Source organism: Mus caroli, chromosome 10 (genome assembly GCF_900094665.2).
Source record: "Mus caroli chromosome 10, CAROLI_EIJ_v1.1, whole genome shotgun sequence".
In the NCBI taxonomy this organism is placed as follows: Eukaryota; Metazoa; Chordata; class Mammalia; order Rodentia; family Muridae; genus Mus; species Mus caroli.
The window spans coordinates 116,764,765-116,779,390 of NC_034579.1; the positions used below are offsets into that span (position 1 = coordinate 116,764,765).

Consider the following 14,626-nt stretch of genomic DNA (forward strand, 5'->3'; position numbering starts at 1 on the left):
TGCAAACATGTGAGACCTCAGTCAGAATTGCCCCATATCTAACTCAATGGACATTTTCAAAGAAAGAATCTTGGGGCCTAACATAATGCTGAAGAGAGCAGGAGGCTTTCTGCCATTAGGCAGACTGAGGGTGTTGCTGAAAAAGAAAAGTTAAGAGCAAGGGAATTCTTGATATCAATTCTCATAGCAGCTTGGAAGGTTTACTGAAATGGGCTGCAGGTTAGTTCTAGGAGGCCAAGAACTGCAGATTAGGTGCAGTAGACCAAGTGTGATGACTAGACCAGAAGAAAGGTCAATGAAGCTTGGCTAATTTTGTCAATGAAATACTCCTTGCTAGTAACATTTATGAAAATTTATACAAATGTGTCTGCAAGCAAGGTTAACTTAACCTATTGAGTTGAAGATTTTCATTTTTAACTGAATTTTTATTCTAAAATCTGACTTCATTATTAGAATAAATCTCCCCAATTTATTTACATTTAACTTTTGACTTCACTTCAGTGTGAATATCCTTGATCCCATAAAAGTTCATATTGTGAGAACATGGGATATCTGTCTTCGAGTCCGAACGTCCTCGGTGTTGACCAGCCCGAAACGATTTAAAAATGAGTGATGTTGAAAAAGGCAAGAAGATTTTTGTTCAGAAGTGTGCCCAGTGCCACACTGTGGAAAAGGGAGCCAAGCATAAGACTGGACCAAATCTCCATGGTCTGTTTGGGCAGAAGACAGGCCAGGCTGCTGGATTCTCTTACACAGATGCCAACAAGAACAAAGGCATCACCTGGGAAGAGGATACCCTGATGGAGTATTTAGAGAATCCCAAAAAGTACATCCCTGGAACAAAAATGATCTTCGCTGGAATTAAGAAGAAGGGAGAAAGGGCTAATAGCTTATCTTAAAAAGGCTACTAATGAGTAATTCTACTGCCTTATTTATTACAAAACAAATGTCTCATGGCTTTTAATGTACACCATAATTTAATTCATACACCAAATTCAGATCATGAATGGCTAACAATGTTCTTGTTGGACAGTCATGATTTAAGTAAAACTGACTTGTCATAAAGTGGGTACGGTCTTTTTTAAAGCAACAATTCCAGTTGTATACACACTACCACTGCTCTCCCTTTCTCAAGATAAGATTGGACTTAATTAGTAATGTTTTACTTTCCATAAATGCAGGCATGTCGCCTCAAACCTACTAAATGGTTTTATACTTAGATTTATATAACTGGGCATATGAATATGCTTAAACACTGGGAAAATTCTATCACTGTCTCAGAAACAAGAAGACTCAAATGTGTTTCAGTTTGTGTTCACTGGCCTCTTACAGGTCGTGGCTAACCACCAGGAGGCAACTGTCTATACTTGACAGTGCATTGTTAATTAGAATTCCCTACATCAAGGATGCTGTCTTTTACTATTGAAAGGCATTTACTGTGGTTTATGTATGATATCAAATAAAGAGTATTTAACACTTAAAAAAAAAAGTTCATATTGAAAAAAAAAAAAAGATCCTTGATGTTAAAGAACAGATTATTGACTGGACAGAGTAGAGATGGGTCTAGTGGGGAATCATTTGACCACAAGGATGATCAAGAGACGGAGATACTTTTTGAGGCTGGGGGGAGTGTCCTGTGAGTGTGTTAGGTTCCAAAGGATTGGTAGAGATCAGTGGTCCTCAACTTTTCTAATAATATAACCCATTAATACGGTTCCTTATGATGTGGTGACCCCCCAACCATAAAATTATCTTCGTTGTTACTTCATAACTTTAATTTTGCTAATGTTATGAATCATAATATAAGTATCAGACATGCAGATGGTCTTAGAGTGACCCATCTGAAAGTGCCATTTTACACCAAAGAGGTCATTACCTACAGGCTAAGGACCACTGGTTAGAAAAAATATAACAATAGATTTTCAGAAGGTCAGTTATGTCTGCATCTTTTTCTTTTTCTTCCTCTTTGCCCACATTTCATCCATTTTTCTGAGACATGATAGAATATAGCACATAAGCATTATTAAAAATACATCAGATGCTGGCCCCATGCCCTTAAACATATCCACTTCTAAATCCTCAATTAAAAGTAATTTTTATTTTAAAGAACCCAATTTTGGGCATTTTGTTAACACACCACCGAATATAATAAGGTAGATCTTGTATCAGTCTCTGTAACTGTGAAGAGAAAGTGAGATGTTTCTCATAAAGAAGATTTTATATATACTACCAAGTGCTTAAAGATCACTTAAGTTAGAACCTAAATCACATTTAAAGCAATGTAATGAATATGCCACATCCATCGATAAAAACACAACTTTAAGCAGTTAAAACACAAGAAAATTCTGTCGGCAGTAACAATCTGGAGTTTCATTCATACTAGTCCTTTCTCTCAGTAACAGTTTTGCTTTAAGTAGAGAGTGTACAAACAGTTTTGCTTTATGTAGAGAGTTAACAAAGTATGGAATTATACTTAAATAGGATTAAAATGTGAATATGTTTTGAAAAATACGAATCTCATCTCAGCCTTGCCACTTCCTACCCATACCCACTTTGCAGCAAGCTTTCTGAAGTTTGGATGACATCATAACATTTAACAAAGTGTTAGACACATGCTTTGCTATTGCTTCACTTATTTCACTACTTGGGCTGGAACACACTAGGAAAGAATATCAGTAAAGAGGATTTTCGGTTAGAGGACCAATCTTTGCAATTTCCATTTAATCCTGTTTTTTTATTAGGTTTGACTGCTGACAGGGGCAATACCAGTCCTCACATGACTCAGACCCATAGCCAGACTTTACAGAGAGTGAGAGACCTTGGAACACCCAGACCTCCCCTCAGTACTCAAGGAACCCACAGAAGAGAAGGTGGAAAGAGCAGGAGGAGACACCAAGAAACCAAGTCACTTAAATCAACATGAGCCAAACTCATATAAACTCACAGAGACCTAAGGCAGCAAACACACGGCTATTGATGGCAGTCTAGTGGTTTATGGGGTGACTGAGTATGTGAATGAGGGGTCTCAGATTCTCGTGCCTTCTTTCAGGATCTTTACCTTCTGTTTGTTTGTTGTCCAAGTCTAATACAATAGGTTTTGTTATATCCTATAGTAGTTTAGTGCTATCTCGTAGATGCCTGTTCTTCTCTAAAGAGAAACAGAAAGGGAGTGGATCTGGATATGAGGGGAGGTGGGGAGGAACTGGAAAGGGTAGAACAAGGCAAAACCAAAATCAGGATATACCATGTGAGAAGAGAATCTATTTAAAAAACAATCAACAAAACAAACAAACAAAGAAGCCAAAGCAAGTAAACTAACAAGAAGACCTTTCCAATACCCAAATGTCCAAAACAAATTATATTGGAGGAAAACTAGACAGGAACTCAAGGCAGAAACCTAAAGTCAGGACCTCATCAAAAACCACTGAAGGGTTCTACCTGCCAGCTTCCTTCCCCTGAAGTGCTTATCAACTTTTATTACCATACAGGTACAACTTCCTAGGGAGTAATACCACCCACAGTGGGCTTGGCCCTCATGAATCCATTAGCAATTAATAAAATGCCCTATAAACCTGGCCACAAACTAATATGATATAATTCCTCAATTGAGATTTCTTCTTCCTAGGGTGTCAAGACACCTGGATCTAATTACAACACTAGTTATGTCTCTTGAGCCAAGTTTTGACAAACACATGGCAATTTGGAAAATAAAGTGAGAAGAGACAACATAAGTCTATGCCTGAGGCCGCAGAGGATGAAGAGGAAGAAAATGAAAGTGTATCCCCATTAGGAAGGAAAACATTTTTTTATTAGGTATTTTCTTCATTTAAATTTCCAGTGCTATCCCAAAAGTCCCCCATACCCTCCCCTACCCACTCCCCTACCCACCCACTCCCACTTCTTGGCCCTGGCGTTCCCCTATACTGAGGCATATACTTTCATTTTCTTTTCATCCATTTTCTGTCCATATGGGCTCATTTGCATCAGAGACCTATAACAGAAAAGTGTGAAAGGTTAGGGCATGATGATAGCCTGGCAGAATTGGCAGTGGGTGTGTGAATTCCTCATTTATACCAAATTAGAAAATGCAGTTTATTGAACACACTGCATGAGTGTAACACACTGTATTATGAACATTTCCTGAGGCATAAATTGAGCTAGGAGACTTTCTGTAGTTTGGGTGAGTTTCTTTGTAAAATGTTTCTTGCATGTAATGGTGTACAGTTAGGGCAGGTAAGCATTCACTGTTGTGCAATCTTTGCCATGCAAAGCAGGGTTATATAAATCAAGGTCATGCTAACCAGGGCAGGTGTGGTCAATGGGTTGGCTCTCAGGGTTCTAGGCTCGATGATATTTCTCTGTTTATAGCATTCAAAGTTATCAGCTTGAGACGATTTGGCTGTGCTCATTCAGTTTCCTAAAAGAGAGTTGTTTCATTTTCTGGTCTCTCATTAATGGTTTCTACTCTACAACAACTAGAGGAAAGCAATGCAAGCTTGATATGAGCACACTTCAAGTATACATGAGAAATTCCAGGACCAGGAATAATGCTGTCAAAGGTTATCTTAATCTTACCTCATAAAGCATAGTCATCAAGCGAGCAAACACAAAACAAACAAGCAGAGGAATGCTACAGTTTTTGGAAAATGACAAGGTTTGAGGACAAATTAGTGGCAGATTATAGTTGGGGGTAAAAATTAGCTAACAGAGGATAATCAGGTCATAACAAAGAGTCAAGAAGACTGGTGACCATCCTTATAGGACATAATGGTTTCTCCAGAGCTTGACCTTTGATGGAGAATCAAGAAAGGGAGGGCTGATGCAGCAGTCTGCCTTTACTAAGGCTTAAAATACACATTACAGTAAGGACAAACCAGATTCATCCCTGTTTATGATTAAATCTGTCCGTAGAGGATTGGGCTAAATTCCACCTGTAACCTTAGTTACAAGTGGTTCAATACTGCCTATTCTAGGAAATGGTGTAGAGGAATTTTAATCCAGCAACATGACTGCTCTGGCAAGGGATCACGTTCAAAGATATGATCCATCTGGAATGCAGACATGCCATACACCTTTAATCCCTCAGTCTGGAACAAAGACAGACCCTTAGTACACACTTTTAATCCCAAACAATGATGTTGAATTGAGAGGCAAAGTGACAAATCAGAGAACGATCTGACAGAGTGAGTCAGAGATGGGATATGCCCAACTCGTATGAGAACAGACAGGAAATGGTCCTTAAATAGCGGTGAGGGAGAGAGAGTTCGGTTTAGCTCCACTCAGTTCGGAGCAGGTCAGTGGAGTGTAGTTGTGCTCAGTTCGGTTTGGAGAAGAGGAGTAGGATTCAGGGGAGTGCGGTTCATGGAGTTCAGAGGCAGCATTTTTCCAAACAGAGAAGCCTAGAGAAGCCAATTTGACAAATATGATTTGGGTCAGTGGACTTTTTCCTCTCCTGGCATCTTTGGTATGTGCTACTTCATGAGTACCATCTCACAGTAAGAAATATGTCAAAGAGACATTTGGTTTTGCTAAAAGATAGGGGCATTTTCCACTCTCTGACAAAACCTAGAATTTCACTAACTTTACATAGGCCTAATTGTAATTTAGGTCACAGTTAACCATTGTTTTCAGTCATCTTTAACTAAGACTTAAATGATTCTACCAGAATTTTATGAAGCCTATGAAGTGTCTTTCTTTGTTTTCCAGAAATCATTAACACTGACTGTATCATACGTGTTTTTGCATTTTATCAGGAATTCAATCAAAAAGGTTTTATTTAAAAGAAATAGTCTCTCCCCAGGAGTTTAATTTTAAATGACTAGCCAAATGCTATAATGTAAATAAGTCCTTATTCAAATTTTTCTAGTGCATTTGTTTCTTATTTTGATTATACATGTCTATTTTTGAATACAGAATCCTAGGAAACAACCTTGCTACTTCAGGATTTCTTTTTTCACACAGGAAATAAAATGGACAAATTCATACACAACATTCACTGGACTACAGTATGAGGCTTAAGATTAAAAGCAAGAGCGCTGGGTTCGTCCCTGGCAATTAGAAGGCATTGTGAGTTGAGGGCCCTTGGTTAATGTGTATTTGTTCTCAGGAAATTACAGTGCAGAAGGAACTCTGCTACCTCTGACTTGCCAATCTGTGGGGCTTTGTGTGACCAGCCTCTCGCCCACAATCAAATTCCTTCTCTTGTTTGGCTACACACACTTCCTGCCTCCTCCAGTTTGACTATCAAGTGTCCTTTGCTTTTGGTCAGAAGCTTTTCAAACGAAGTCCCCATGGCTTCTGATAAAATTATGTTTTTTTTGTTTTTTTTTTTTAAGGGTTGCCTGGGTATGTGCTAATATAAATAGTTTCTTTTTCTTGATCACACACTAGTGTTCATCTCATTGTACCAGCATTATGATATCCCCTGTATCAGACTCCATCACAAGATAATACCATAAATAGACTTGAGAAGACAGAGACATATTCAGAAATTATATTTTTGAATGTTGATTCTTTTGCTATTCCACTAAATTTGTCCTGATTTATACTCTTTTGTTTTGTTCCAAATCAACCTATAATTTACATAACCCATACATTCTTTTTCTCATTTATCTTGCCATTTTAAATTACCAGGTTTATAAAGGTTTTTCATCATAACAACGTGTTTGCTTTACAAATATTCACTTTTGCCAAGTCCCAGTCCTTCTGATGACAATGTTCTGTGAAACATAGAGTGTGCATTTGGAAAGTGGTGTGTAGGAGGTATTAGCACAAATCCTGTTACACATGAGCAGAAACTTTTCACCCAACTCCCTCGCAGTTCTTTGAAGATGTACCCTTTGTATAAAAAAATCTACTTGGGAGTTAACAAGCCAGAACAAATGTTTCTGCCTTCTCAAGCGTTGTCTTGTGTTTTGTAACTGAAATCAACTTTTCATACTGTTCACCCTGAATATCTGTGCTGGCGTTATTGTTCATGTCTTATATTTGCTACAAAATTAAAATTGGACTTTTTAAAGTAGAAGGAAATGTCTGCTACATTAAAAATGTTTTCAGTGTTTCTTTTAATCTATATTTTGTGACATTATTTTAATAAATGTAAACATAAAGAAAACATTTACAGCATATTTACATCTATTTTACACTGAGCATTTCTTGTCTGTTCCTCAAAATTCCTAAGCAATTAAAAAAAATCTTAATGTGTGTATTTGTGGTCATTTATCTTTGGATATATGCCTTTGTATAGGTGTGTGTGTGTGTGTGTATATGTGTGTGTGTAGGCCTGAATTTTACACAGTGTGTGCTGCTCAGTCTCACTGTATTTATTGATGCAGTCTCTCATCACACTCAGAGCTTCCTGGCCTCAGCTAGTCTAGCTAGCCATCTGCTCCAGGGATCTCTTGACTCTGTATCGTGAGTGCTGTGATCGTGGACATCTGCCATATCTCTGTCCTTTTGAGCAATTAAAAGATCAAGCAATGACTTGAATATCTTTAATCCTTGGGTGCTTTGAGGTCCTCAAAGGAACATATTTGGAATTATTTTTTTCAGATATATTTATAGTTCCAGCAATAAGAGATTAAATATGAAAAATCACTTGAAGACAAAACAGCCCTCCTGCTTACATCTACCCTGTAAGATTAGATCTCTATAATATATATAATTTTATAATAACATCTCTATAATACATATTATATGTTATAGAGATGTTATATACAAAGCCTATATGTTAATACAAAGCCTATAGCTGATATCAGCATTAAGTCAACAAGATTTTCCATTCCCAATAACTGAGGGGGAAAATATCCATAGCAGACAAGTAATGATAGAGCTATGGAAATCAGTCCAATGTTGTAAATCAATATTAAATTATCCAGAACTATAAAGCTAAGCTATATGTTTTTTAGAAACACATTAAAAGAGCAAGTAAACTATGTGAAATATTCACATTATAGATCATCAGAGTGGGTGCCATGTCCAGTAATAAATATCCTTATATGAAACATAAATGGAAAAGTGATATGAAGATGAAACAGATCATTCACACATCAGTAACATGCTAAAACACAAGGACAGACACTCCATCTTTGAAGAGGGAAGGGTTGACTTTCATAAGAGCATTCATAGTGACTAGAAGAGTGCTGACACTTTGAGTTCAGACTTTTGGCCTGAAGAGGAATGTACAGCATCCAGTCAACTCTTCTAGAAACACAGGAAAAATCAGGAAAACCAATTCAGAAATCTAAAAGCAACTGAAATTTCAGCTTATGTCATCCCTATTGGATCCTGGGAGCCCCTAGAATCCCTGAAGTCTGGGACTGTCTTGTGCCCAACATCAGGGAGATAGAAACTGAAAAGACCACCACCTGTAGATAGACATGGTCTCCAGTTGAGGGATGGGGCCATCCATCCATTTCAAAAATTTTAACCCAGAATTATTCCTGTCTAAAGGAAATGCAGGGACAAAAAATGGAGCAGAGATTGAAGGCTACCCAGAGACTACCCCACCTAGGGATTCATCTCAGGCATAGACACCAAACCCCAATCCTATTGCTGATGCCAAGATGTCCTTGTAGATGGGAGCCTGGCATGGCTGTCCTCTGAGAGGCTTTGCCAGCACCTGAGTAAGACAGGTGCAGATATTCATAGCCAACCATTGGACTGAGCCCGAGGACCCCAATGGAAGAGTGAGGGAAAGGACTGAAGGAGATGAAGCTGATTGGAACCCCATAAGAAGAACAACAATATCAACTAACTGGATCCCTCAGAGCTACCAGGTACTAAACCACTAACCAAAGAGTACACATGAGACAGTCCATGGCTCCTGCTACATATATAAAAGAGGGCTGCCTTATCTGGTAAGAAGGGAGGAGATTGGTCGTATGGAGGCTTGATGCCCCAGAGAAGTAGGATGATAGAAGGGTGATGTGGAAATGGGTGGTTGGGTGGGGGAGCACCCTCTTAGAGGCAAAGGGGAGAAGAACTGGGAGATAGGACAACATTTAAAATAAAAATAAATAAGAATAAAGAATGACCAGAATTATTAGTTTAGAAATACTTCATAGAGAGGATAGACAAGGCTTCTAGTCTGAATGGGACTCTCCATTCTACCCTTTCTTGGGAAATAGGCTACATGCATGGACATTTAAACATGATACAATGATAGAGAGAAATGTAAAAATTAGTTGTTTGTAGGATATAGGGAGATTATAATTAATTATGTTCTTCACATTAAACTTGAGTGTTTGGAAAAAACCAGGACATGGGCTTGGATCTATAGAGAGGCCAAGGGCATACTTACTGCCTTTACCTGGAGTGCTCAAATGCTTATGTAACAGGGGAGTTTGGAATTTAAGGTCTGGTTGGTTAACATGTCCATTATTCTCTAACAGGGCAATTAAGATAAAAGTGTTCTTTTGCCCTACAGAAGCTTTGCAATTTTATGAGGTCCTATTTGTTGATTCTTGATCTTATAGCACAGGTCATTGCTATTCTGTTTGGGAATTTTTCCACTGTGCCCATATCATCGAGGGTTTTCCCCACATTCTCCTCTATAAATTTCAGTGTCTGGTTTTATGAAGAGTTCTTTGATCCAATTAGACTTGAGCTTTGTACAAGGATATACGAATGATTCAATTCTCATTCTTCTACATGATAACCGCCAGTTGTGCCAGCACCATTTGTTGAAAATGCTTTTTTTTTCCCCACTAGACAGTTTTAGCTCCTTTGTCAAAGATCAAGTGTGTGTGGGTTCATTTTTTGGTCTTCAATTCTATTCCATTGATCTACTTGTCTGTCAATGTACCAGTACCGTGCAGTTTTTTATCACAATTGCTCTGTAGTACAGCTTGAGGTCAGGCATGGTGATTCCCCCAGAATTTCTTTTATTGTTGAGAATATTTTTTGCTATCCTAGGTTTTTTTGTCATTTCAGATGAATTTGCAAATTGCCTTTTCTAACTCAGTGAAGAATTTATTGGGAATTTTGATGGGGGATTGCATTGATTTGTAGGTTGCTTTCAACAGGATAGCTATTTTTACTATATTAATCCTGCCAATCCATGAGTCTGGGAGATCTTTCCACCTTCTGATATCTTCAATTTCTTTCTTCAGAGACTTGAAGTTCTTGTTATACAGATCTTTCACTTTCTTAGTTTGAGTCACACCAAGGTATTTTATATTATTTGTGATTATTGTGAAGGGTGTTGTTTCCCTAATTTCTTTCTCATCCTGTTTATCCTTTGTGTACAGAAAGGCCACTGGTTTGTTTGAGTTAATTTTATATCCAGCTACTTCATTGAAGCTGTTTAGTAGGTTTAGGAGTTCTCTGGTGGAATTTTTAGGGTCACTAATATATACTATCATATCATCTACAAAAAGTGATATTTTGACTTCTTCCTTTCCAATTTGTATCCCCTTGTTCTCCTTTTGTCGTTGAATTGTTCTGGCTAGGACTTCAAGTACTATATTGAATAGGTAGGGAGAAAGTGGGCAGCCTTTTCTAGTCCCTGATTTTAGTGGGATTGCTTCCAGCGTCTCTCCATTTACTTTGATGTTGGCTACTGGTTTGCTGTAGATTGCTTTTATCATGTTTAGGTATGGACCTTGTATTCCTGATCTTTCTAAGACTTTTATCATGAAGTTGTGTTGGATTTTGTCAAATGCTTTCTCAGCATCTAACAAGATGATCATGTGATCTTTGTCTTTGAGTTTCATAAGACAAAAGGGCCACCAACAGATTGGGAAAGAATTTTTACCAATCCTAAATCTGATAGGGGACTAATATCCAATATATACAAATAGCTCAAGAAGCTGAACTCCAGAAATTCAAAAAACCTCATTAAAAATGAGGTACAGAGCTAAACAAAGAATTCTCAACTGAGAAATACTGAAGGGCTGAGAAGCATTTGAAAAAAAAATGTTAAACATCCTTAATCATCAGGGAAATGCAAATCAAAACAACCCTGAGATTCCACCTCAGACCAGTCAGAATGGCTAGGATAAAAAATTCAGGTGACAACAGATACTGGTGAAGATGTGGAGAAAGAGGAACACTCCTCTGTTGCTGATGGTATAGAAAGCTGGTACAACCACTCTGGAAATCAGTCTGGTGGTTCCTCAGAGATCTGGACATAGTACTACTGCTAGATCCAGCAGTACCTCTCCTGGGCATGTACCCAGAAGATGTTCCAACTGTTAATAAGGACATATGTTCTACTATGTTCACAGAAGCCCTAATTATAATAGCCAGAAGCTGGAAAGAACCAAGATGTCCCTCAACAGAGGAATGGATACAGAAAATGTGGTACATTTACACAATAGAGTACTATTCATCTATTAAAAACAATGAATTTATGAAATTCTTGGGCAAATGGATGTATCGGGAGGATATCATCCTGAGTGAGGTAACCCAATCATAAAAGAAGTCACTTGATATGCACTCACTGATAAGTGGATATTAGCCAAGAAACCTAGAATACCCAAGATACAACTTCCAAAACACAAGAAAATCAAGAAGAAGGAAGACCAGTGCGTGGATACTTCATTCCTCCCTAGAATAGGGAATAAAATATCCATGGAAGGAGTTGCAGAGACAAAGTTTGGAACTAAGACCAAAGGATGGACCACCCAGAGACTGCCCCACCAGGGGTTCCATCCCATAATCAGCCACCAAACGCAGACACTATTGCATACACCACCAAGATTTTGCTGAAAGGACCCTGATATAGCTGTCTCCTGTGAGCCTTTGCCAGTGCCTGGTAAATACAGAAGCAGATGCTCATAATCATCTATAGGATGGAACACAGGGCCCTCAATGTAGGAGCTAGAGAAAGTAACCAAGAGTTAAAGGGGTCTGCATCCCTGTAGGTGGAACAACAATATGAACTAATCAGTACCCCCCAGAACTTATGTCTCTTGGGGTCTATGTAGCAGAACATGGCCTAGTTGGCCATCATTGGGAAGAGAGGCCCATTGGTCTAGCAAACTTTATATGCCCCAGTACAGGGAACACCAGGGCCAAGAAGTGGGAGTGAGTGGGTAGGGGAGCAGGGCAGGGGGAGGGTATAAGGGACTTTTGGGATAGCATTTGAAATGTAAATGAAGAAAATACCTAATAAAAATATCAGGGAGATGGCCAAATAATTGGCAAACAGAACCAAGAGAGAGAGAGAGAGATAGAGAGAGAGAGAGAACAGCTAGATAAAGGAAAGGGGGATGGACATGATATAATTACAATATAATTTCAAAAACTAAAAATACTATAAGTAAAATAAAAATAATAAAGACTAAAAAAAAGATAAAAGTGTTCATGGAAAACAGAAAAAGAATATTTATTTAAGATGGTCACAGAGGGAAAAACACAGAGATGGAATGACCTCCAAAGCAGTCTTCACGCCAAGGTATTTCATATTATTTGTCAATATTGTGAAGGGTGTTTTCCCCTAATTTCTTTCTCAGCTTGTTTATCCTTTGTGTAGAGAAAGGCCATTGTCTTGTTTGAGTTAATTTTATATCCAAACACTTTGCTGAAGTTGTTTATCAAGTTTAGGAGCTCTCTGTTGGAATTTTTGGGGTCACTTAAGTATACTAACACATCATCTGCAAATAGTGATATTTTGACTTCTTCCTTTCCAATTTGTATTCCTTTGATATCCTTTTGTTGTCTAATTGCTCTGTCTAGGATTTCAAGTACAATGTTGAATGGGTAGGGAGAAAGTGGGCAGCCTTGTGTAGCCCCTGATTTTACTGGGATTGCTTCAAGTTTCTCTCCATTTAATTTGATGTTGGCTACTAGCTTGCTGTATATTGCTTTTACAATGTTTAGGTATGGGCCTTGAATTCCTGATCTTTCTAAGACTTTTATCTTGAATGGGTGTTGGATTTTTTGAAATGATTTCTCAGAATCAGATGATCATGTGATTTTTGTCTTTGAGTTTGTTTATATAGTGGATTACCTTGATGGATTTCTGTATATTGAACCATCCCTGAATCCCTGAGATGAAGCTACTTGATCATGATGGATGATAGTTTTGTGTTCTTGGATTCAGTTTGTGAGAACTTTATTGAATATTTTTTGTATCGATATTCATAAGGGAAATTGGTCTGAAGTACTCTTTCTTTGTTGTATCTTTTTGTGGTTTATGTATCAGAGTAATTGTGTCTTCATAGAATAAATTGGGTAGAGTACCTTCTGTTTCTATTTTGTGAAATAGTTTGAGGAATATTGATATTAGGTCTTTGAAGGTCTGATAGAACTCTGCACTAAACCCCTCTGGTCCTGGAATTTTTTTCTTGATTGGGAGATTATTAATGACTGTTTCCATTTCTTTAGGGTATATGGGACTCTTTAGATTGTTAATCTGACCCTGATTTAACTTTGGTACCTGCTATCTCTGTAGAAAATTGTTCATTTCATCCAGGTTTTCCAGTTTTATTGTGTATAGGCTTTTATGGTAGGATCTGATGAGTTTTTGGATTTCCTCAGATTCTGTTGTTATATCTCCCTTTTCATTTGTTACCTTGGATACTGTCCCTGTGCCCTCTAGTTAGTCTGGCTAAAGGTTTATCTATTTTGTTGATTTTCTCAAAGAACCAGCTCCTGGTTTGGTTGATTCTTTGTATAGTTCTCTTTGTTTCCACATTTTGATTTCAGCCCTGAGTTTGATTATTTCCTGCTGTCTACTCCTCTTGGGTGAATTTGCTTCTATTTGTTCTAGAGTTTTCAGCTGTGCTGTCAGGCTACTAGTGTATGCACTCTCCTGTTTCTCTTTGGAAGCACTCTGAGCTGTGAGTTTTCCTCTTAGCACTGCTTTAATTGTGTCCCATAAGTTTGAGTATATGTGGCTTCATTTTCATTAAACTCTAAAAAGTCTTTAATTTCTTTCTTTATTTCTTCCTTGACCAAATTATCATTGAGTAGAGTGTTGTGCAGCTTGTGTGTGTGTGTTTGTGTTTGTGTGTGTGTGTGTTACCTGGGCCTTTAAGGAAACTCAACTGGAGGTCCAAATACAGTTCATTGCTTTGATGCTTAAAGAGTTTCATGAGTAGTTAGTGCACAAAACTAATTCAGTGACTTTATTAAAGATATTTCACTATAGGCTAAAGTATGAGAATTAAGAGACAGAGAGACTCTCAGAAGAAAGGAAGACATATCCAAGGAGGGACATGTGCTTCTTAAGAGAAAAAGGGGGAAATAAACACATAGACCAGTGTGAGACTTGGCCTCTCCAAGAAAGAGTAAGCAACTAATTGTCTTATATAGCCTTTGATGACAATGAAATTATATTTCAAGTGCTGAGAAATATTCCTCCAACCCCATCTCTGTTTTCATTAGAGAGATATGTTGGCTCTGGAATTGCCATAGATTGAATTAACAATCTGACAGAGTCAAACCAGAACCTCTGTGATTGCATACATGATTTAGTGCATGGACCTTCCATTTAAACAGGTTTCCTGGTGGGGTTTCCTGGTGAGAATCTAGAAAAGTCCAAGGTTGTAGCTTTCATGATAGAAGGCTTTTCACCATTTGGTAATTTTGCTAGAATCTTTGCTCCACCTGAATCTAGGCTCCACCTGAATTTCAGTGTGATAGGCTGGCTTCTTTCTCCCTTTTCATGTACTTGGGC

General features: G+C 38.0%; 1 pseudogene across 1 annotated transcript; it reads left to right on the forward strand.

Annotated features, from left to right (window-relative positions):
* Positions 1 to 605: 605 nt before the first annotated feature.
* On the forward strand, positions 606 to 912 carry LOC110303724 (annotated as a pseudogene). The gene has a single exon (XR_002378952.1). The product of XR_002378952.1 is annotated as a cytochrome c, somatic pseudogene (transcript).
* Positions 913 to 14,626: the final 13,714 nt, after the last annotated feature.